General features: G+C 43.4%; 1 protein-coding gene across 1 annotated transcript in view; it reads right to left on the reverse strand.

Annotated features, from left to right (window-relative positions):
• The window catches only part of LOC121854466, a 150,312-nt gene that overhangs the window by 44,494 nt on the left and 78,049 nt on the right, over nt 1-27,769 (reverse strand). The gene's annotated exons all lie outside the window — the stretch shown is intronic.

Consider the following 27,769-nt stretch of genomic DNA (forward strand, 5'->3'; position numbering starts at 1 on the left):
TCAGCCTGTATTTTCTATGGCATCTTTGTTCATCTGGTATCTGGTTTCCTGTTTACATCTCCTATACTGAGTACTTTACATTTGTCGACGTTGAATTTCATCTGCCATTTTTCAGACCAATCGAAAAATTTGTTTAGATCTTTCCTGTAGTTTTGCCGAGTCCTCGTCAGATTTGATACGTCCTATTTTAGTGTCATCAGCAATTTCATTTATGTTGCTGTCTATGCCGATATCTATGTCGTTTATGATATAATAAATAATAATGGTCCAAGTGAGCCTTGGAAACCCACTTGTGACGTTGCTCCAATGGGACTTAGTGCCGTTAATGCCTCACTCGCTGTTTCCTGTCCTGTAACCACGCCCTAATCCATTTAAGGATGTCACCTTTGATGCCATGAGCTTCTACCTTTCTAATTAGTCTTTCGTGGGGACTCTGTCGAAGGCTTTGCTAAAAGTCGAGATATACCACATCATAATTGTTCCCCGTCCACCGATTCGAAAACTGATGAAAAGAATGTTAATAGATTGAAAAGAACGTCCGCTTGTGAAGCCTTGCTGGGAATCATTGATCAATCGGTACTTATAACAACAACGACCATGATTATAACAACCACGACCATGATTACAACAACCACGATTATGATTATAACAACCAAGACCATGATTATAACAACCACGACTACGATTATAACAATCACGACCATGATTATTACACCACTGACTATGATTACAACAAGCACGACCATGAATATAACAAGCACGTCCAAGAATTTAACAACCACGACCATGATTATAACAACCACGACTAGGATAATAACAATCACGACTATGATTATAACAACCATGAACATGATTATATCAACCGCGCCTATGATTATAACAACCACGACCATGATTTTAACAACCACGACCATGATTATAACAACCAAGACTATGATTATAATAACCACGACCAGGATTATAAAAACCACGACCATGATTATAAAACCACGACCATGATTATCTCAACTACGACTATGATTATAACAACCACGACTATGATTATAACAAACAAGACCATGATTATAACAACCACACCCATGATTATAACAACCACGAATATGATTATAACAACCACGACTATGATTGCTATCAACCACGACCATGATTATAACAATCACGACTATGATTATAACAACCACGACCATGATTATATCAACCGGGCCTATGATTATAACAACCACGACCATGATTATAACAACTACGACCATGATTACAACAACCACGACTATGATTATAACAACCAAGACGATGATTATAAAAACGACGACTATGATTATAACAATCACGACCATGATTATAACAACACTGACTATGATTACAACAAGCACGACCATGAATATAACAAGCACGTCCATGAATTTAACAACCACGACCATGATTATAACAACCACGACCATGATAATAACAATCACGACTATGATTATAACAACAACGAACGAACATGATTATATCAACCGCGCCTATGATTATAACAACCATGACCATGATTATAACAACCACGACCATGATTATAACAACCAAGACTATGATTATAATAACCACGACCATGATTAAAAAAACCACGATCATGATTATAACAACTACGACCATGATTATAACAACCACGACTATGATTATAACAACCACGACTATGATTATAACAACCACGACCATGATTATAACAACCACGACCATGATTAAAACAACCACGACCATGATTATATCTACCACGACTATGATTATAACAACCACATCCATGATTATAACAACCACGACCATGATTATAACGACCACGACTATGATTATAACAACCACGACCATGATTATAACAATAAAGACCATTATTATAACAACCACGACCATGATTATAACTACCACGACTATGATTATAACAACCACATCCATGATTATAACAACCACGACCATGATTATAACAACCACGACTATGATTATAACAATCACGACCATGATTATAACAACACTGACTATGATTACAACAAGCACGACTATGATTATAACAACCATGACCATGATTATAACAATCACGACTGATAATAACAATCACGACTATGATTATAATAATCATGACCATGATAATATCAACCGCGCCAATGATTAAAACAACCACGACCATAATTATAACAACCAGGACCATGATTATAACAACCACGACCATGATTATAACAACCACGACTATGATTATAACAACCACGACCAGAATTATAACAACCACGACTATGATTATAACAACCACGACCATGATTATAACAACCACGACCATGATTAAAACAACCACGATATAATTATAACTACCACGACAATGATTATAACAACCATCCATGATTATAACAACCACGACCATGATTATAACAACCACGACCATCTGGAAAACGATGTCGCTGTACGCTGTCAGCCGGACGGCGGTTGCGCGCTAGCCAAGCACGAGCTTTCGAACTTTCACGCCTCGGTAAACTGTACAACCGGACTTGCCACCGGGCACGAAGGGCCTACTATCACTTGTATATTACTATATCACTTGAGTCATAGGACCATGCAGTGTTATTGTTTATGCTATTGTTTTAAAATAAATATAATAAGTGTTGATTATTATAAATTGTTATTTCTTTAATACCGGACTCATTTTGCACAATTTAATGGTCTCCTTGGATGTAACCTCAGTGGAATTGTACTAAATGTCATTCTTGACTGTCAGCTGGAAGTGGCATAGATTTGTCTACATGATTCTGGTCTGTTAACCAAAGCTGTTATTTCAGAATATAAGTTTGAATAATGGGCCTAAGTTCACCGCTGAGAGAAAGTTATTCAGTCGTGACCGTGACATCACAAATCCGTATAACCATCTTGAAGGAACAAAAACCTTGTGGTTTGACTAAGAGAAATAAGTTTCTGCAAAACCGTTGAAAGAAAGATACCTTACATTCCTACCTTCCTACATAGCACTCACAAACATTTAAGAAGGATCATCTATGAACAGTTGCAGAAGTCATAACCCAAATTTTATGGAACCAACCAAATAGTGATGGACCATCACATCCCAAGTGTCCAGACAAACTCCTCCCTATGTGCTCACGCATGTCGACCCACAGGCCCTCCATGCTGGTATAACACTTATCCTTGTTGCTCCTATCCAAACTGCTTATATAAGTATCTCATAGAGCAGTGGTTCTCAACCTTGTTTGCCCCAAGCACCCCTTTCACCATATGTCAGAATGTCATTCCCCCTCCTTTCAAGATTGTCTGCCTCAAAAGTGCATTCCAAATAATATGCATATAATACTGAAAATCCTTTATTTCCATATTTGTATCAGTTTCCCCCGCCCCCTAAACCTGAGAAATTCTGGTTGAGAACCCCTGTCATAGAGGGTGAATAGACAGTATATCATAGCGTCCACGCCCTAACTTTGCAGCTTCTGGAAGATGGCATGCGAAGTATAAAATCATCACGAGGCCTGATTACTGCAACTATGGAACAGGCAGAAATTTGCAGATCTACAGGTCCGAAAACAAACTGCTCAGAAGGGTTCATACTGCTATATGGGAAGATGGAAACAGATGTTGTGGATTGAAACCTGTACAGTTGGGACTTTTCGAATGGTAGAGTCAGCGTTGTCATTTCACATTCTCCATGGTGTAGGCCGAGAGTATCGGCTCATGAATCTGAAGCATTCACGAGTGAGGAGAGGAAGAGGACCAGGGGGTGACGGGGACAGTGTGTATGCTGATTGTTAGTGTCCCCAGCATGTGCTACAGGGCTAAGCGATTCTATGCACTTTTTTTTATATTTTTGTGCAATTGACGCCCTATGGTGTATGTTGGTTTTCTGTGGCGCAGCAGCTGGTTGAGGTCTTGTTCGGATAAATAAGGACGTCTGGGAAGTAGGTACAACGTGCATATGATAACAGGTACCCTGGTGGTCTCCACCTGCGCTTCTAGAACTGAATCCTCCAAGTCCTGCAACACTCTGTGACTCAGCCGTGACCCGCGGCCCGTCATGTTCCTCTGTTATATCCGTACAGTGTAACCAAATTTTCAGTTTACTTTCGTCCTTTATGACAGTACTGGTCTATTAAGGGACCAGTGTAGGACATTATGTTGGACAATTTTCATCCTGCTAACGACTGCCATTTCGGAGACTATAGTTTGGGGCGTCGCTTGAAGTGTTTGGTCGGCTTCTGCATGCCGAATTCATCTACTGACGCTGCAGCTCGAGGGTCTTTTTCCTGTGTGGAGTAAGTCGCCATCGCCTGGTAGGAACCATTGACTGTAGTTGCAGCCCGATGGTCGCTGTCGTCGCTGGGAGTACATGTGTTCAGGTCACGAGGTGGTAATGGTGAAAATCCCAGGGGACCACTTGCCACGTCAGGGCTACGGTTTTGCTTTTGGCCTGAGTCAGGGAGGTCATGATCCATTTCTGGAGTGGGATGAGGTCGTCGTGAAGTCGTTGACTTTACTGCCTTCAGGATTTCTTTTGAGGACTTCGTCACTTATTTTAACAGGTGCAATGTTGTTTCTGGTTAGTGTCTCGTTGAGTATTTCGAGAATGAACCTGGATTAACCATGTTCATGTGATGGGCATGCAGGTAAGACAAGTATATAGTGGTGGCTTTGGACTCATCCAGCTGTGGAGAACGCTCTTGATGCTGCTCTCTGCCACTGTGTCCCTCATGGTGCCCAGTGACTCAGTAACTTCCTGCTTTATTGAGTCCTTGCTGGTTCGTATCTCTGACTGCAGGACTTCCACCGTCTCGCTGATATTGTTGATTTTGTTAGTCTGCTTTTTTTTTTTTTTTTTTGCGGGATCAGCCACCCGGGCACAGGCCACACCCACATCGGGGCCTGGGGCGAAAATGTAATAATTATTCATAATAAATAAAATTTATAGTAAAAATAAAATAATAATAATAACACTAATACTACTACTACTAATAATAATAATAATGAACTTCAAAGAAATGTAAAAATTGAACAAAAAAATCAATAGTGAGAAACGCTATATGTATGTTGTGTTGTCAAGTAAGAGAAACAATTGAGACCTGCAATTGTGTGTAAATGAGAAAGAAAGTCAGATCAGCAACCTGAGACTTGGTCACGATTTTCGTGATGCCATATGGCTACAGGGTCTACCATAAGACAACCCGTTATGCTTTCAATACCTTCCCAGTCCCTCGCTGTTTTTCTCCCCAGTGAGAATATACGCCCTTCCCTATCATGCCACCCCGACTCCCTTAAGTTCCTTATGGTGGACCTCACCATCCTTCCTTACCTCTTCCCACATCTTTTCCTTAACCTACACCTTGTGACCTGCAGTTCTCTGTAGGTAGGGCAAAAAGTGATCTGTTTATCATCTAATTAAGAATTTACTCACATCTTTCTTATCCGTTGGTGTACAAGGAAAGTCTAGCTTAATTTTAGATACATTGTCAGTCGCACTGTCTTTCAGAGCCCTCACTGTCTTCTGCACTTCCCCTCGTCCATCACTTATAAAATAAGAACAAAGAAATGTTTCACCAAATCCAAGTTCACTCTTTACAAGAAATAACTATCATAACACCAGTAATCTGATCAACTCTAAAACTGAAAGTCAATAACTAAAAAGTGATTTATTTTCAAGCTAGAGATGCCCAGTGCTCCTTGGATTAGACAGATGGATATTTATCTTTACTGTAGTTGTGCAATTATTGAAGCGTGTTAATGAGTTGTTAGTTTACTTGTCCTTGTGTCCAAAGTCAAATAACTCGTCTAAAAGAAGGACGTGTGTCAACAACTTTACAAGTTCGTTTTATGGGTGGTATCTTGTGCAACAGTTGTGTCACACAACACAAATAGGACTGACCCAGGCATTGCTGAACATCCCAGAAATTAAACTGTAGTGCAATATTTATATTTATGGCAACAATATTAATTTTGTTAAAATAATCTAGAAAGTCGTCCCACTACTTTGTTTCAGAATTACTAGCAACTGTCTACACTCGACAAAATATCAGAGGTTGAGTGTTGGTGAATGAGAGGTGACCGCCCAAGGCAGTACTTGATGTGATAATAGTCACTGTATGAAATCTTGCCATGAGTGACAGTACAGCTGGTGCACACCCCAAACCCATTAGGGTTGTTGCATTCCACTTGCATATTAATAACTATTGTCCTGCACTAATTGGCCATCACACCACCAATTGTTCTACTGGACATTTTAACTTGCATATCACTTTTGAGCTGTACACACCGTCGTTGAACAGTAGGTCCGATATTTTCACTGAGCATGTGAGTGACCTTCTCGGTGTTACGTCGTCGGAATTCTCAAGATAAGAAATGACTTATCTAAATTTCCTTGAACGAAGAAGTGGGTAGTCGTCACTTACAGAAGTGTACTGTAGGTCATCCTTTATATGAGCGCAAGTTATCGTACATGAAGAATAAGTTATCGTAAATAAAGGGCTCGTATGCAATGTGCTAAGTCGCTGTCCTCAAGGGCATAAATTATCGTATAACGGGGAGTAAGTTATCGTATAAAAGGTAAGTTATCGTATAGAAGTAAGTTATCGTATAAAAGGAGTAAGTTATCATATGGAGGGGAGTAAGTTATCGTATAGTGGGGAGTAAGTTATCGTACAAAAGGGAGTAAGTTATCATATAGAAATAAATTACCGTGTACAGGCACCTTTCATTCATTAAAGACAACGGGAGCTACTACACGTTTATGTTACAAGTTAGAGTCGACACGAGGGGCAAAGGACTACGAGGAGGAGAAGGCCTACGTGGGATGACAGTAGAGGACAGAGGGCTAATTTTTTTTTTGTAAAAGAGGGGTGAAAGAAGATTAGATGTGAGAAGTTATAGTTCAGAAGTAAGAAATTTAGGAGAGGTAAAAGGCAGGCTGACCGCCTAGCTGTATGTTTAATAATTTGTGTCATGGGTTGTTATTGTCTGTCAGTACAGGCACTAGACATCTACCCTATCCCACTATTGGGTGTTTGAGACCTTATTTCATATTCCCCGATCCCTACTGGCGGATGCTGGTCTAGGGACGTTCTCTTGCCTAGCCGTGTAGGCAAGGGGTGGTAATGAACCTTGAGTTTGGTAACTTTGGGAACCATGTATGTTGTTGGTTATCTGGTGGAGTCTTTGAGGCTCTTGCTCTGATCGTTCTTTTGCCAGATTCTGCTGGCCATGGTGTGCAGCTGCTGGTTGATGGTTTTATTCTCAGGTCTCTATATCTCGGCTGTGGTTCTTGTGAAGTACCTTTACCTGTGACGAGTCTTAGGGCTCATTTTGGACCAGTGGGATGAGGGTGACAACAGAGGGACGGGGGCTACAGGGAGGGTGACGACAGAGGGGTATGTGGGGGAGGGTGACAACAGAGACAGAGGGCTACAGGGAGGGATGACAAAGAGAGGACACTAATTAACATGTACTGTAGGCGAGAGGTTTAGTTTATCTTTGTAGAGTTCGGAAACTAAGGGTAAGAGTTTCATCATGACGCGCGTCGAGGAGATGATGGTGATGTATGGGTCACTCAGAGGTGAAAAAGTATTGGTGGTGAAGGTTGGTGTGTGTGTGAGGCTACGATAGGATAGGCAGGTGGAGCACGGAAGATGTGTGTGTGTTGTGTGTGTGTGTGTGTTGTGTGTGTGTGTGTGTGTGTGTGTGTGTGAGAGGTAGTGAAATGCGGGATGAAAAGAAAGTGAAAGTGAGTAAGAAGAGGAAGAGTGAATAAACGGATTGAGGGCGATTGGTTGTGGAAATATTGACTAGAATATGATTTATATAGTGAGCAGAGTGAGTTAAGTAGTTAGTCACACTCAATATACACAAATTCACTTCAGTAATATATATTTACAAAAGTACAGTACCATAGAGTTGAAGACTAAACAAAATCAGATGTACTTTGTTTGGAGCTCACTTCTCCAGTTAAATCATGGTGTACACACACACACGGGGAAGCAATCCAGTAGAGTGTTGGTAATGATCCAGGCAGCTCATCTCCACCCTCACCTTGACTACACCACACCACGGACTGGCCTCCCACTACACCAGTACTGTCCTCCCCACAGTACTGCCTCCCCACACTACACCACAGCACTGCCTCCCCACCCACACCACACCACAGCACTGGCCTCCCCACACCACACCACACGTGCACTGGCCTCCCCACACTCACACCACACCACAGCACTGGCCTTCCCACACCACACCACACCACAGCACTGGCCTCCCCACACCACACCACACCACAGCACTGGCCTCTCCCCACACCACACCACACCTGCTCCGCACTGGCCTCCCCACACCACACCACACCACAGCACTGGCTCCCACACTCCACCACACACCACACACTGGCCTCCCTGCACTACACCACACCAAAGCACTGGCCTCCCCACTACACCACACCACAGCACTGGCCTCCCCACACTCACACCACACCACAGCACTGGCCTCCCTTGCACCACACAGCACTGGTCTCTGCACTACACACACCCAGCACTGGCCTACTACACACACCACAGCACTGGCTTCCCACACACACACACCACAGCACTGGCCCTCCCCACACTACACCGCACCACAGCACTGGCCTCCCCACACTACACCACACCACAGTACTGGTCTCCACACTACACCACAGTACTGTCCTCCCTATACCACTCTACAGCACTGGTTCCCACACTACACGACACCACAGCACTGTCCCTCACACCACAGCACTGGCTTCCCACACTACACCACAGTACTGTCCTCACCACACTACACCACTGGTCTTCCACACTACACACACCACAGTACTGGCCCTCCACACACACACAGCACTGCCTCCCCACACCACAGTACTGGCTCTCCACACCACACCACAGCACTGGCCCCTCCCACACTTCACCACACCACAGCACTGGCCTCCCCACACTACACCACACCACAGCACTGGCCTCCCCCACACTACACCACACCACAGCCTGGCCTCCCCACACCACACACACCACAGTGCTGGCCTCCCCACACTACACCAAAGCACTGGCCTCCCCACACCACACCACAGTACTGGCCTCCCACACCACACCACACACGTGCACTGGCCTCCCCACACCACACCACAGGTCCTCCCCACACTACACCACACCACAGTGCACTGTCCTCCCCACACCACACCACACCACAGCACTGTCCCCACACCTCACACCACAGTACTGGCCTCCCACACCTCACCACACCACAGTACTGGCCTCCCCACACTACACCACACCGCAGTACTGGCCTCACACTACACCACACCACAGTACTAGCTCTCCCCACAAAACAACACTACACCAAGTACTAGCCTCCCCACACCACACAACACCACAGTACTGGCCTCCCCACACTACACCACACCACAGTACTGGCCTCCCCACACCACACCACACCACAGTACTGCCTCCCCACACCACACACCACACCACAGTACTGGCTCCCCACACCATCACCACACCACAGTACTGGCCTCCCACACCACACCACACCACAGCACTAGTATCCCACACTACACACAAGCACTGGCCTCCCCACACCACACACACCACATGTACTGGCCTCCCCACACTACACCACACCACAGTACTGGCCTCCCCACACCACACCACACCACAGTACTGGCCTCCCCACACCACACCACAGCACTGGCCTCTCCACACCACACCACAGTCCTGACCCCACACCACACCACGGCATCGCCCACACTACACCACACCACAGGCTGGCCTCCCCACACCACACCACACCACGGTACTGGCCTCCCCACACTACACCACACCACGGTACTGGCCTCCCCACACTACACCACACCATGGTACTGGACTCCCACACCACACCACACTATACTATTATCCTCCCCACACACCACACTGCACTATTATCCTCCCCACACACCACACTATACTATTATCCTCCCCAAAACCACATACTATACGATTGTCCTCCCCACACACCACACTATACTATTATCCTCCCCACACACCACACTATACTATTATCCTCCCACACCACACTATACTATTATCCTCCCACCACACTATACTATTGTCCCCCCACACACCACACTATGCTCATTATCCTCCCCAACACACCACACTATACTATTATCCTACCAACACACCACACTATACTATTATCCCCCACACACCACACCATACTATTGTCCTCCACACACCACACATACTATTGTCCCCCACACACCACACTATACTATTATCCTCCCCACACACCACACTATACTATTGTCCTCCCCACACACCACACTATACTATTGTCCTCCCCACACACCCACACTATACTATTGTCCTCCCCACACCACACTATACTATTGTCCTCCCCACACACCACACACTATACCATTGTCCTCCCCCACACACACACTATACTATTGTCCTCCCCACACACCACACCATACCATTATCCTCCCACACCACACTATACTATTGTCCTCCCCACACACCACACCATACTATTGTCCCTCCCACACACCACACACTATACTATTATCCTCCCCACACATACCATTATCCTCACACACTATACCATTGTCCTCCCCACACACCACACTATACCATTGTCCTCCCACACATCACACTATACCATTGTCCTCCCACACACCACACTATACCATTATCCTCCCACACACCACACTATACTATTATCCTCCCCACACACCACACTATACCATTGTCCTCCCCACACACCACACCATACTATTGTCCTCCCCACACCACACACTATACTATTATCCTCCCCACACACCAATTCATACTATTGTCCTCCCCACACACCACACTATACCATTGTCCTCCCACACACCACACACTATACTATTATCCTCCCCACACACCACACACCATACCACTCCCCACACCACACCACATACCATTATCCTCCCCACACACCACACCATACTATGTCCCACACACCACACCATACTATTGTCCCTCCCCACACACCACACTATACTATTGTCCTCCCCACACACCACACACCATACTATTATCCTCCCCACACTATACCATTATCCCTCACTCACACTATACCATTATCCTCCCCACACACCACACACTGTACCATTATCCTCCCCCCACACACCACACACTATACTATTATCCTCCCCACACACCACACCATACCATTGTCCTCCCCCACACACCACACACTATACTATTATCCTCCCCACACATATACCATTATCCCCACACACTATACCATTATCCTCCCCATACACCACACTGTACCACATCCTCCCCACACACCACACTATACTATTATCCTCCCACACACCACACTATACCATTATCCTCCCCACACACCACACTATACCATTGTCCTCCCACACACCACACCATACACTATTGTCCTCCCACACACACACTATACTATTATCCTCCCCACACTATACTATTATCCTCCCCACACACCATAACATTATCCTCCCCACACCATAATTATCATCCTCCCCACACACCACACTATACCTTATCCTCCCCACACATCACACTATACTATTGTCCTCCCAACACACCACACTATACTATTGTCCTCCCCACACACCACACTATACTATAGCCCCCCCACACCACACACTATACCATTATCCTCCCCACACACCACACACCATATACTATTATCCTCCCCACACACCACACTATACTATTATCCTCCCCACACACCACACCTGCTACACATCTCCCCACACACCACACTATACTATTATCCTCCCCACACCACACTATACCATTGTCCTCCCCACACACCACACTATACTATTATCCTCTCACACATCACACTATACTATTATCCTCTCACACACCCACACTATACTATTATCCTCCCCACACATCACACACACTATACTATTATCCCCACACCACACTATACCATTATCCCTCCCCACACACCACACCATACTCATTGTCCCCCACACACCACACTATACTATTATCCTCCCCACACACCACACTATACCATTATCCTCCCCACACTATACCATTATCCTCCCCACACACCACACTCATACTATTGTCCTCCCCACACACCACACTATACTATTGTCCTCCCACACACCACACTATACTATTATCCTCCCCACACACCACACTATACCATTATTCTCCCCACACCACACCATACCATTATCCTCCCCACACACCACACCATTATCCTCCCCACACACCACACTATACCATTATCCTCCCCACACACCACACTATACTATTGTCCCCACACACCACACACCATACTATTATCCTCTCACACATCACACTATACTATTATCCTCCCACACACCACACACTATACTCATTATCCTCCCCACACACCACACACCATACTCATTATCCTCCCCACACACCACATTCATACTCATTATCCTCCCCACACACCACTATTATCCTCCCCACACACCACACCACACTATTATCCCCACACTATACCATTATCCTCCCCACACCACACACACTATACCATTGTCCTCCCCACACACCACACTATACTATTATCCTCCACACATCACACTATACTATTATCCTCCCCACACACCACACCATAACACACTTCCCCACACACCACACTATACTATTATCCTCCCCACACACCACACTATACCATTATCCTCCCACACACCACACTATACCATTATCCTCCCCACACACCACACTATACCATTGTCCTCCCCACACACCACACACTATACTATTATCCCCCCTCACACATCACACTATACCATTATCCCTCACACACCACACCATACCATTATCCTCCCCACACACCACACCATACTATTATCCTCCCCACACACCACACCATACTATTATCCTCCCCACAACCACACTATACCATTATCCTCCCACACACCACACTATACTATTATCCTCCCCACACACCACCACTATACTCCTTCTCCACACACCACACATTATACCATTGTCCTCCCAACACACCACACTATACTCATTATCCCCCACACATCACACACTATACTATTATCCTCCCCACACACCACACCATACTACTTATTCTCCCCACACACCACACTATACTATTATCCTCCCACACACCACACTATCCTATTATCCTCCACACACCACACTATACTATTATCCTCCCACACACCACACTATACCATTGTCCTCCCCCACACCACACTATACTATTGTCCTCCCCACACACCACACTATTCTATTATCATCCTCCCATACTATACTATTATCCTCCCCATACTATACTATTATCCTCCCCACACACCACACATCCATATCCTCCCACACACACTATACTATTCATCCACACACCATATACTATTGTCCTCCCCACACACCACACTATACTATTATCCTCCCACACACCAACCATACTATTATCCTCCCCACACACCACACTACACTATTGTCCTCCCCACACACCACACTATACTATTATCCTCCCCACACACCACACTATACTGTTATCCTCCCCACACACCACACTATACTATTATCCTCCCACACATCACACTATACTATTGTCCTCCCAACACACCACACTATACTATTGTCCTCCCCACACACCACACTATACTATTGTCCTCCCCACACACCACACTATACCATTGTCCTCCCCACACACCACACTTTTGTTCTCGCCACACACCATAATTCTATCCTCGGCACAGAACATCACTATTAGCTATACAGGTAACATTGCTATATACACTAATACTTATCGTTTAGTGCAAACCACCCTGAACCATGTACAGTACAGTACAGTACAGTACAGTCATTCTGTGACAACCTTGGCTTCTCCATTTCCACTGAAAAAACTAAAGTAATCAATAAACTAGCTGGTAACCGCAGATGCTCACCATCAAAGTTTAAGATAGGTAACACCACCATTTTCTATGCCTCTGCTTTTAAATATCTAGGTGTACTATCCCCTGTATCTCTCCTGTCATACAACAGGTAACCCGCCAATGGAAGGATAGACTAAAACCCCTTTAAGTGTAACGGGATGCAGTCACCCACAAGAGTTCTGTCAACTCTCTTCCTGAACCAGAATCCCCGAGATTCAGATTCGTGAATCCGAAGCATTTTTGGATAGAATAATACATGTGCCAGTGTCTACTGCTTCCGGTTCAAGAGCCTGAACCTTGGGGGTTAGTGGAACACCAGGAGAGGCGACAGGACTTTTAGGTAACTGTACCTAAGATATAAGATCTTTGATAGATTACCACACACCAGCCCTGGGCCTTCTGTACGGGAAACGCCTTGACATACTTGAAAGAAAGAAAGAAAAATAAAGTCTTGATAATTATCCTAAGCTGTCCTATGAATACTAAAGTACTTAATATAAGGACAAAAAATGAAATACCCAATGGCATAGAATAACTGGTCAACCTGATGATAGCCGTGCGTGGTGATCCATACAACATTGTTTCTATGAAAATACTAGAATATATGAGTCGTGTAACTAGTTGAATCTAAATGGATCCAAATTACAGTTAACCATATGGGGACGTTTGGAGTAAACAATCTGTACAAGCTGAAACTCCGCAGCTCTTCCTGACACCCTGGCGGGCAGTTCCCTTCGACATCACAACACCCACGCACCCGACTAAACTACTTGACCACACACAGTCCATATTTCCAACGCACTGCCAACGTGACAGCTCTTGACCACAAACTAAACCTGCAGACTGAAAACATCACACGGACAATCTACATTGACGATTCTCTTAACACTGTCTGTGGGAGGGTTGAAAGTGTTGTCATTGTGACAACAAATTGAACTATTTGCCATATTGTTGGGGTGTGAAGTGACTGACGGGGCAGAGCAACGAGAACAACTGACTGAACTGGGCAGCGGGGAGAGCCAGATACTCCAGGTTGTGCTTGAAGCGACTGAAGATACTTTAACATGAAGACTTGCTTCATGACTGTTACTGATGCACGCTGAGTTTCCATATACTGTACCCTTCATTTCGGTCAGAAAATCCCGTGACACTGACACAATATAATTCCCACTGACTACAAACTGTCCCAAACACTGGATAAATAATACAAACTACGTCAGGATTAATGTAAATCTCATAAGATGACCCAGAAGTTGTATATTTATCTCGCTACTGTAGGCTGGATACTTTTTGCGTCAGTCTGAGGCAGCAGTATGGAGTCAGTGATGCAGATTAATATGTCAGCCAACATAACGCAGTGGGGCACAAGAGAAAAAAATCCAACGTATAACGACCTTAAGGCAGAACGACATTGCTTGTGTTTGGTTCAGGTATCGAAATTTATCAGAAAAGTTCCGGACCAAACGCATAATATTAATTCCTGGTAATCTGACAATAACAGCAGCTTTATTCTTTGATCTAGGGATCGTGCAAATTGGATATCCAGAAACAAAGGTTTTTCATTTAGGAATTTCTTGCCACGGAGTGACTGTGCCTGGGTCCCTGCAGGGGTCGCGTCACTTACATGTTCTAAACCAGGGGTTCTCAACCAGGGGGGAATTTCCCCCCTCAGGTTTTCAGGGGGGGGGAGGGGGAAACTGATACTAATATGGAAAAAATAAAGGATTTTCAGTTTTATATGCATATTATTTGGAATGCACTTTTTGAGGCTAGTTCCTGAACAGAGAAGTTATCTCTCCTGTAATTTCTAGTTGTTGATGGAATAGAGCAATTGGTAACTTTGTTACACGCTTAAAGGCCTTAGTTGTTGAAGCGCAGTAATAACATCATAATAACAAATGAGTGCATGTCTGTCTTTTAAACCTTCTGGCTGCAGGACGTTACCCAAAGTGCAGAAATGGCAGCGACAGGGTTAAAGAGAGCAACAAAGAGAGTGTAAACCCATCCTGGACCCTTGTATTTCCTTGGCACCATGACAGAGAGGTGTACGTTGCGGTAAATGCCTGTAAATGGACTCCTACGTGACGACAAAGAGACCACAGGGGTATAAGAGTTTGATGGGGAATATGTTGGAGTCAACATATCCCCCCCCTCCCCAAGATATAGTCTTTGCTGATTTTCTCTTTCACAGAATTATTCCACCACAAGTGAGTTAGGTAAAAAAAGCTGAACACCAAAAGCATTATATACTCGTACACTCGCGTCCGAACAAACTATCACTTAACACCATATAAATCAGAACGGTGTGATTTACCAATAACTAACCTATTAAAATGAACATTGAAAAATTTAAAATGATACACAGGCACTGGGAGCTGTGGAGCAGAGGATATCACCTTTACTCAGAAAGTTAGCGGTGGGTAAGGACGGCCAGGAAAGATGTTGTCGAGCGGGATCTTGTCAAGTTTAACCATGTGCTACGAACCAGTCGAATCAGCAGATTGCGATAGGCTATACACAGTACAGTAACAGGCGATTCTGTTACAAGCTCAAAATTTCTCGCTTGGTTTCCTCTCAATGGTGAGATTACATTGGTCTGCATTTAAACATTTAAAAAAAATTCCAAGGGCAAATATGTTACTTTACACAATTTTGGGGCGCTCTTCCAGAATATGTAAGTAGATTTTTTCTATCACATTAGGTTTTGTTAAAAAATTCAATTTTTTTTATAAAAATAGTGTATTTGAAAAAAGTACTGTATTTGGGAATTAAAGAACAATGTAGTATTGCATGTTTTATAATTGAAATGGCATATTAAAATGTACTCTTAAGTTAAAGTTCATGAACTCAAGAGTCAATTGGGTGTATAGAATTGCTGCCTGTTTGATTTTCGAATGTTTGCTACGTACGGTTCATCACGTTTCAGGCACCAGCAGTAGTCAGCCATCATGCTGACGTTCCATTGCCCTTGGTACCTCTGCTCCATGATGGTAATGTTCTGGTGAAACCGCTCATCTTGCTCTTCACTGTATTTCCCAGAGTTATCAGGAAACTACTCCAAGTGGGAGTTCAAAAAGTACATTTTCACAGTAATGCGAAACTCTAGATCATGAAAACCGTCTTTCATATTCCGAATTTACTCGAGTTTCCCAGAAATTTCTGAACAACAGCTTCGAAAGCAAGCCAAGTTCTCAACTGCATGTCATCCATATTGCTCTCAAAAGTAGTCTTTGAAAAGGTCACGAATTTGTGGTCCCACAAAAATTCCAGATTTCAACTTCGCTTCACTGATCAATTACCATCTTATTAATACACTAGAACAAAGGTATTGTACTGTATACGTATAAAACAAATTTTGATTAATCTACTTAATAATACAAATGTTGTGAACACTTGACGAAACACAAGGATAGTAACACTATCATTCTCCATTAGTGTTTCACCTCCTTGCTGTGAACCTGACAGATGACACCGACCTGATAACGAGATCTGAGATTGCCGAGTTCCACGACAATTTAAATAGTGAGTTACTTAATGCACAAAGGCAGAACATACCATACAAAAAACTCAGATCAGACAACAATGACCCTAAATGGATAAATAATTATTTAAAGAACATCATTGGCCAAAGGAAGGCTATAGGTAGAAGGATAAATCGTGGCGAAATTCACCTCTGGGACTATTATAGGGTATTGGCGAGTAGGGTTAAAACCGAGATAAGGAAAGCAAAGAGGAATAATGAGGTAAGGATAGCAAGGGAGGCGAAGACAAACCCCAAAGGATTCTACCAAATGTATCAAACTAAAACACGAGAAAAGATTGGACCAATACGGTCAGACTCTCGGCGAGCTCACTGATAACGACGGAGAAATGAGCAATAATTTGAATAAATATTTTTCAACAGTTTTCACCACCGAAAATTTAAACATGATACCCGAGGCACCGACTCTATTCAGAGATAGTGAAGAAAACAAATTAAGTGAGATAGTAGTGACTAGTAACGATGTTAGTAAGCAAATAGACAAACTAAAGCCTAATAAGTCACCTGGTCCCAATGAGATATTTGCCAGAGTATTAAAGGAATGTAAGGAAGAGCTTAGTATGCCCTTAGCAAAGTTGTTTAACATGTCATTAAAAACAGGTGTAGTACCAGAATCCTGGAGGATAGCGAATGTAATACCGATTTTCAAGAAGGGGGATAGATCACTATCCTCTAACTACCGCCCAATCAGTCTAACATCAATAGTAGGCAAATTACTGGAAGCAATCATTTCAAACTCTATTCGAAATCACCTGGAGAAGCACCGATTGATCAATGATTCCCAGCATGGCTTCACAAGCGGACGTTCTTGCCTAACTAATCTATTAACATTCTTTTCATCAGTTTTCGAATCGGTGGACGAGGGGCACAATTATGATGTGGTATATCTCGACTTTAGCAAAGCCTTCGACAGAGTCCCCCACGAAAGACTAATTAGAAAGGTAGAAGCTCATGGCATCAAAGGTGACATCCTTAAATGGATTAGGGCGTGGTTACAGGACAGGAAACAGAGAGTGAGCATTAACGGCACTAAGTCCCATTGGAGCAACGTCACAAGTGGAGTTCCCCAAGGCTCAGTACTTGGACCATTATTATTTATTATATACATAAACGACATAGATATCGGCATAGACAGCAACATAAGTAAATTTGCTGATGACACTAAAATAGGACATGTTATTAAATCTGACGAGGACTCAGCAAAACTACAGGAAGATCTAAACAAATTTTTCGAATGGTCTGAAAAATGGCAGATGAAATTCAACGTCGACAAATGTAAAGTACTCAGTATAGGAGATGTAAACAGGGAAACCAGATACCAGATGAACAACGATGCCATAGAGAAATCCGACTGCGAGAGAGATTTAGGAGTAATGATAAGTAGGAACCTTAAGCCAAGTAAACAATGTGTTTTTGCTCATAACAAGGCTAATAAAGTACTTGGGTTCATACAAAGGAGTGTTAGTTACAAGACTAGCGAGGTCATCCTAAAACTGTATCTTGCTCTTGTGAGACCACACCTGGATTACGCAGTTCAGTTCTGGTCACCGTATTACAGAATGGATATAGAATCCTTGGAAAGAATTCAGAGGAGAATGACAAGACTAATCCCGGGCATTAGGAACCTTGAGTATAGAGACAGGTTAAAGCATCTTTAATTTGCACTCCCTTGAGAGACGTAGAGCGAGGGGCGACCTGATAGAGGTGTATAAGTGGAAGGCAGGGCTAAACAAAGGGGACATTACAAAGGTACTCAAACTATCCAACCAGGAGCGAACTCGTAACAATGGTTTTAAATTAGACAAATTTAGATTTAGGCGTGAAATAGGTAAACACTGGTTTGGAAACAGAGTAGTGGATGAATGGAACAAGTTACCAAATATCATCATTAACTCGAATACGCTGAATTGCTTCAAACATAGGTTGGATGCTCATATGAGCAATAGGGGTTGGGTGTAAACGGGACTGCCCAGTATGGGCCAATAGGCCCGCTGCAGTTTCCTCCATTCTTATGTTCTTATGTCCTTCTGGTCTCATAAGTACAGTAACTGTATTTATAAACTTCGTGATAAAAATGCGTTCTTGTCTAAGGCTGAAAAGAATGAGACTTGTTCTTCATTCTTATTCAAATGTGATAGGAGAATATTATCACATAACCAAGCAGCTCACCATGGACGTGTAGGTGAAGGGTTACCTCCTGAATGATCAAGTCAACTCTTGTCTTCACGAACACCTATATGAAAATATTTAAGCAACGCAAATTTTTTCCACGACTGGTGCATCATGACACCAGGAGACAGTGTTCAATGTAGAGTGATATTGTTATTGCAAAATATATACAAACAATTGTGGTGCTTGATAAACTCTGGCCACTATAAGCTGCTTTGTCCTGTTCTTCGCTCCACATGACACCGACCATCATGTTTGAATAATCATGGCATCTGGCAAGAATTCATTAATTTTGAATTCGCTCCCTCCCTCGCCCCTCTGCCATTTCTATCATATCACACTTTATCCCTCCCTCTCTCCATCACCTCTCTGTTCGCTCTCCTTGTCATCACCATCAGTCCTCTCTGCACACCATCACAGTACAGGAGTAATTATTAAGGTATACTTTGTGTTGTGCTGGTCGTCAGCCAAGTCTCGCTACGACTGTTCATTATAATGTCTTGTCATGTAAATGTTTGTCAGCTGTGGTACATAACACACCCCTTCCTACCACCACACACAAACACCCCCCTCACTACCACCACACACCCCTCCCTACCACCACACACACACACACACCCTCCCGACCACCACACACGAACACACCCTCCCTCCCTCCAACCACCACACACACACACCCCCTCCTACCACCACCACACACACCTCCCTACTACACACAACCACCCTCCCTACCACCACACAAACACACCTCCCTACTACCACACACACACCCTCCCTACCACCACACACAAACACACCCCCCTACCACCACACACAACACACCCTACCCACCACACACAACACACCCTCTACCACCACACACAAACACACCCTCCCCTACCCACCACACACACAAACACACACCTCCCCTACCACCACACACAAACACACCCCTCTCTACCACCACACACAAACACACCCTCCCTACCACCACACAAAACACACACCTCCCCTACCACACACACAAAACACACCCTCCCTACCCACCACACACACACCACCCTCTCTACCCACCACACACAAACACACCTCTCTACCACTCCCTACCACCACACACCCACACACCCTCCCTACCACCACACACAAACACACCCCTCTCTACCACACACACACAAACACCCTCCCTACCACCACATAACACACCCCTCCCTACCACCACACACACACCCTCCCCTACCACCACACACAAACACACCCCTCTCTACCACCACACAAACACACCCCCCCTACCACCACACACAAACACACCCCTCTCTACCACCACACACAAACACACCCTCCCTACCACCACACACAAACACACCCTCCCTACCACCACACACAAACACACCCTCCCTACCACCACACAAATATTAGTCCTCTTCAATCCTCTATTTCCAATTTTTTTTAAGAACTCTTGCCTCACCTCGTCTAATTACGTGTCGTATTTTTAATTATTTCTCTATGACAATCTATAATAATCTCATGATTATACCCTTCCGCTTCAACTTCATTCAAATATTTAAATTGCATTATTCCTTCAAATTCATTTTCTATAGCGATTTATTAATAGCGTGCGAGTTACTACATGCCTCTGCACCTCAACTGAGTCTCGCGTTGCCGCTGACCAACACGTAATTAATTACTTTTAAGACGTGTGAAAAAGTCATCAGTAACCTTGACATTCACTTGTCCACACTGTAGTCACACACACACACTGGTGGAGGTGATGGAGCAGATCCTCTTCTCGTCCTCCCTATAAGCACATTAATTTGTCTCGAAAAATAGTTACTCTACTTTCAACCCCCTCCTCCTCCCCCCCCCTTCTAATCTTCCTCTCCTCGTCTTCCTCCCTCCCTCCCTCCCTTTTCCTCCTCCTCCTCCTCCTCTCCCCCTTCTCCTCTCCTTTCTCCTCCTACTCCTCCCCATTCTCCTTCTCCACCCCATCTCCTCCTCCACCCCATCTTCTCCTCTCCCCTTCTCCTGCTCCTTCTCATCCTCCTCCCCCCTCCTTCTCCTCCTCCCTCCTCCTCCTCTCAGCCAATCACCTGACCCTTTTGGACACACCTTCTCTCACCCCCTAACAGATAGCTACCATCTGACATCCACATGGCCACCCAGTTCTCTTTATCACCAGTACACCATATATTTTGACAAACGTTCAAATTCGGTTTGTATGAATTAATTGATACAAACCGTGGACGTTATCAAGCCTGAAATAAATAACAGTGTGACTATACATAAGAGAGAAATATGTATTAAACTCTCGTACCCTGGCCAGGCTGGGTCACGTTCGTCGCGTTGTGTTGCCTCGGGCGAAATAACACAAGTTTGGGTGGCTACTTGGTAAGTTAGGAGGAGTTTAAGTATTTTAAGGCGAAACTCTACTCTCCGATACTAAAGCAGCAGGAAAAGTCAGGGCAAAAAAAAACAAAAACAGGGAAAGGGGTGAGAATGGGAGAGAGAGAGAGAGAGAGAGAGAGAGAGAGAGAGAGAGTTATGAAGGGGAAAGGGACTGGGGAGTTCGAGTTGGCAATGAGGTCGATAGGGGAAGGCAATAAGTGGAGGGGGAAAAGGCAAAGTAAAATAAATAGTTGAAAGTGATACAGGTCGGGTGAAGATAGAATATGAGAAAGATGGAAAGATAATTAATCCACAGGGGAAGAATGCAAAGGGCAGCTAAAGAGAGAATTGAGAGACCTACAGTATACAAGGGGGAGAGTGCAAAGGGCAGCTAACGAGAGAATTGAGAAAACTACAAAGGGGATTAGGGTGTTGTTTACCAGGACGGGAGTAGAGGGGTGTAGGGAGAGAGGGGGTGAAGCGGCAAGAAAAACAAGGTGATAGGAAAGAGGGAGGATGAATGAAAGGGTTTTGAGAGATAAGAGAGAAGGCCGCTGTGGTGAGTGAGGGGGGCGGGTTTTTGACGCCCTCCTCGATGACTGATGCTACAACCAATCTTTTTCATTTTTCATTATTAAGGGAGAATTGAGGCCCTGGGACCATTACTGGTCAAGTGAGCTAACTTTACGTACAATGTATGCTGTATAAATTGTAAGTTTATATATCTATATATTTTTATATTAATTTATTTATATTTACACACACACACTACTACTACTACTTTGCTGTCACTCGGAATCGAGTATAACGATCATCCATCTATGATAAAATGATATGAGTTAATAAGGATGTCACCGTCGGTGGTGAGCTCTGAGATGACTAGAGAAGCCGATACGGGACCAACAGGGTCGTCCACAGAGGCTGCACGTGTGGAAGGCTACATCTAGTGTGGGAGGGGCGGCGGCAGCGTCTTTCCGGTGTTGGCGATTGTGTGCCTCGGTATACAGTCGGGCTAACTCGAAAGTATTGAGACCTTTTCGTGTGGTGCTCCTCCAAGCGTTACGGTGTGGAGTGATCACCTCCCAGGTGAGGGGGCCGATTTGGCACTTTTTCAAGTTTGTTTTAAGACTTTACTTTGGATCGTGGGTGTTGCCACGAACCCTTGAACTTGTTAGCCTGCCTAAACAGGGCATTGTTGATAGAGAGGTGGAGTGCAGCACACTTGCTGAGGAGTAGGCCGTTGGGATTACAATCAGGGTTGCCAGATGTACGACAAGCTTCACGGCCAACTTCACGCCATCTCACGGCCAAACCTTTTTTGGATGGGAAGCACAAGGCTATTTTTACAATCCACACAAAATAAAAGTATCCCCTATTCGGAATTTCAGAAAGTAACTCAGATGGCTTTGTAAGCTCTGAAGCTTAACCCATATGCTGGACACGTTCAGCCTGAACAACTCAAATATGAGAACTAACATCTAAGGTAGTAACTAGAAAGATCAGTCAGCTCAGTAGGTCACGTAAACTGATTAGGTGAGGTCATGACAAGGTGAGGTCACTGAGCCAGCATTTTCATTGTGAAATCTGCTAGACTTTTCTTCAAAACCCACTAGATGAGGAATTAATACGTGTTTTACAAAATTCGGCCAAAATGTTTGGCCGTGACCATCCATTTTTCCACGGCCAAGCGAAGTTTTTACGGCCTAATTAGAGAAATTTGGCCGCGGAAACGGCCATCTGGCAACCCTGATTACAATAGCCTAGTCCATTTCTCCCTATGGGTCCCTGCCAAATGTCAGCATCTCTGCCAACTCTGGCACTGAAGTCACCTAGGACCACAACCTTATCTTCTCTAGAGATAGAGGTTAGCACTCTTTCAAGGTAATAGAGACGTTTGGTGACGGGTGAAGGTAATGTTTATCAGCATATGACAAAGATGGAACGGAGGTATTTAGAGAGGAAGAGTTTTGAATATCTCCTCTTAAAATGTCAGATCATTTGGTGTATGGAGGAATGAGGGTATCGTCATAGTTTTTTAAGAAGAACGTAGGGAATAGTTCTTTGATTTGCTTAGAAAGAATCGAACTCGGTGTTACGATCCTTGGCCTCTTAGGGTGTAACAAAATCACAAGTTCAACTTCTCTTCTTATTACAGGTCCAAGAAACTGATCCCGCCAAAATCATCACCTCATTACTATGGGGTATATTGAAATACATGCAGTAGTTTTAATTACAGAATATATTAACAAACAAACAATAAAGCAAGTACATCAGTATGTACAAAAATAAACAAATACAAATGAAATCTGAACAAATAAACGACTCAACCGAGTGACAAAACAATGAACATCAAAGTATAGACTAAACACTTATTTAGTCTAGACACTATAATGAACAACGTGGTTATCCAACACACGCAACTCATAAACAACTAAGTTATTTACCGTTGAATTCTAAAATGTGACTACCAACAGTCTCACATATAAATCACTATATAATACTTGGTGTCCTTAAAAGTCGAGCAAGGTTAACACGGTATACCACTAGAAATACACAATAGGAGAGGAGATACTTATCTTACGACTGCCAGCCCAATACTAAAGCCACCCGGTTCTGAGAGGCAAAACTAAGTGAGTAGAGGTGGGCGGAAATGACGTCAAACAAAAACGTTCAAGTTGCGAATCCACAGATAGCTATCAAACGCTCACTCATTCATTAGTATTCGAGACTAATACAGTAAACATTACTTTGTTTTACCTAAAACAGTGAAACTAATGTTACTACATTTTAAATATAACGTATAATTTCTAAATTCTAACTGCTTCAGTGTGTACACAACGAATCAGTCGAAGTTCATATGCCGACCAGTAATCTATTCATTGGTTCTTATTCCGACATTCGTAACATCGGATAAATCTCATCGGCTACGATATTGCTTTTGCACCATCAGAGTTTGAGTGGCGTGGTGAGAGGAGAATATCTGAACCCAGAGCGGCTTGATGTGGTGTACCTGGATTGTTCTCAGGTCGCCCAGGTGCAGATGTAGGAGTGTTACTGTTGATGATAGTTTTTGTATAGAAGGGGTGGGTATGGTGTATTGGGAATGTTTATAATGTAGGGGTTCCTGTTCAGTATCTGCTGCTTGTATGACCAACTTTGGTAAAGGCAGAGAACTGTCAGCTCAACAAGGTAAATCAAGATAACACTAAAACAGCAAACACAAACTTTACTATAAAACTTTATTTAACGTATAAAACTGGATTTAGCTGTACAGTTTAGTCACCGTACCATAATTATACTTTCTCTTGAAGGATGACAAAGGCAAATAAATTTGTTTTCACTTGCGAACCATACTGTAGAGTGAAGGGCAGTATGATCAAACTATATACATGGGCGATAGACTTAAACAGAGGCGATATAAATAATGTACAAGATCCATCAAAACTTAGATTAAGGAAGGAAATATGGAAGCCTTGGTTAGAAAATATTGTTGCATATATTGGATAAAATTACCAAAAATCACATTAATACAATTCCGTTGGGAAATTTAAAGCAAGTTTGAAAGAGGTGGCATAGAGACCAAACAATATTCAAAATTTATTTTTGTGAATTGTGATAAATGCGTCATGCGAAAAATTATGTTTTATCTGTCACGCCACTCCGATTGCCACGAGTCTTTCTTCATCAACACTCTTGTGAGTAGAGAATTAATTATGAATTGAAGAAAGACTTTTAATTTGATAGTCATCTGAACATAAATGAAGAGGGACCGTCATTAGTTTAATTGCGGGTTGACAATTATTTTTTTAATTAATGATCAATCGAGCAATAAATGGGGTTCCATTAAATTAATTACTAGATGGTGATAGAGGTTCAAGGTTATAAATCATTGGTTCTAGCAACAACACAGAGCCAAAGAAACTCTTCCTTGTAAGGTTGGACTAAACACATTTGACTATTTTGATCAAGTCCCTGTTCCTGTAAAATCTCTTTTTTTTAACTTGCCAAGAGGCAGCTGGGTTTTACTCAATATAAATTTGTATTTATAATTTATTATACTGTATTGGAATTGTTTATGGGTAAACGGAAATAAGACACGTGCTAATAAGAACATAAGAAAATAAGGAGTCTGCAATAGGCCGGTTGGCCTGCGCATGGCAGCTCCTGTCGAGAGTTACTACCACTCTCTATCATCCATGAATCTATCTAGCCTCATTTTGAAACTTTCCAGAGTTCCCGCACTTACTACAAAGTTGCTAAGCTTGTTCCACTCGTCCACCACCCTATTTGTGAACCAGTTTCTTCCTATCTCCCTCCTAAACCTAAACTTATCCAACTTGAATCCGTTGCTCCGAGTCCTATCCTGCTCGGATATTATAAGAACTTTATCTATATCCCCTTTATTGATTCCTTTCACCCACTTAAATACTTCTATCATATCTCCCCGCACTCTTCGTCTTTCTAGGGAATGCAAGTTAAGTTTCTTTAACCTATCCTGATATGGAAGGTTTCTAAGTCCAGGAATCATTTTTGTCATTCTTCGCTGCACCGACTCTAGTGAATTTATATCCATTCTATAATAGGGGCACCAGAACTGAACCGCATAATGGGGCTACAGTTCAAGGCTCTACAATAATTAGAGCTCTAAAAAAAACAGAAGAAATATATTTATAATTACGATCTCGTGAAGAGGCCCCGCTTATTTCACCTGATGATTAAACACCATAATGGTAACCTAACCTAAACCCCACTAGTTTTGCGTTACGGTGTTCACTCTCGCCGATCTCCCATGAAGTTAATTTATTAATTCAATAATACCTTTAAAAAACCCAGTTAGTTCCCTTTTGTTATATTCAAATTCGCGTTATTTATATATATATATATATATATATATATATATATATATATATATATATATATATATATATATATATATATATATTGCCTTATGGTTGTATGTCCTTTTATGGAGGGGTAGTGCCCCCAGTTTTGATTTAAAAACTGTTCCCGAAATATTTAAGAAATTAATAAAATAGCTACATGAAAAGTATATATATATATGGTATATATATATATATATATAAGTGGTGCGGCGAGGCGTATATCCAATAAATAAAAGATAAAGGCATTGTTCAAGGCCTATGAACCACATGTATGAATAATTCCACCGATGGGGCTGTTCTCCTGCACCTGTGGGAAGGGTTGTAGCCAGGCTCACCGATGAGCCGTTCTCCTGCACCTGTGAAGGTATTGTAATACTCACCGACGAGGCCATTCTCCTGCACCTGTGAAGGTATTGTAATACTTATCGATGGGGGCTGCTCCTCTGCACCTGTGAAGGTATTGTAATACCACCGATGGGGGGCTGCTCCTCTCTGCACCCCCGTGAAGCAGGCCGTGGCCACCACCATGAGGCTGTTCTCCTGCACCTGTGAAGGTATTGTAATACCTACCGATGAGGCCGTTTCTCCTGCACCTGTGAAGGTATTGTAATACTCACCGATGAGGCCGTTCTCCTCCACCTGTGAAGGTATTGTAATACTCACCGATGAGGCCGTTCTCCTCCACCTGTGAAGGTATTGTAATACTCACCGATGGGGCCGTTCTCCTGCACCTGTGAAGGTATTGTAATACTCACCGATGAGGCCGTTCTCCTGCACCTGTGAAGGTATTGTAATACTCATCGATGAGGCCGTTCTCCTGCACCTGTGAAGGTATTGTAATACTCACCGACGAGGCCGTTCTCCTCCACCTGTGAAGGTATTGTAATACTCACCGATGAGGCCGTTCTCCTGCACCTGTGAAGGTATTGTAATACT

The sequence above is a fragment of the Homarus americanus genome, unplaced genomic scaffold (genome assembly GCF_018991925.1).
Source record: "Homarus americanus isolate GMGI-L3 unplaced genomic scaffold, GMGI_Hamer_2.0 scaffold53225, whole genome shotgun sequence".
NCBI lineage: Eukaryota > Metazoa > Arthropoda > Malacostraca > Decapoda > Nephropidae > Homarus > Homarus americanus.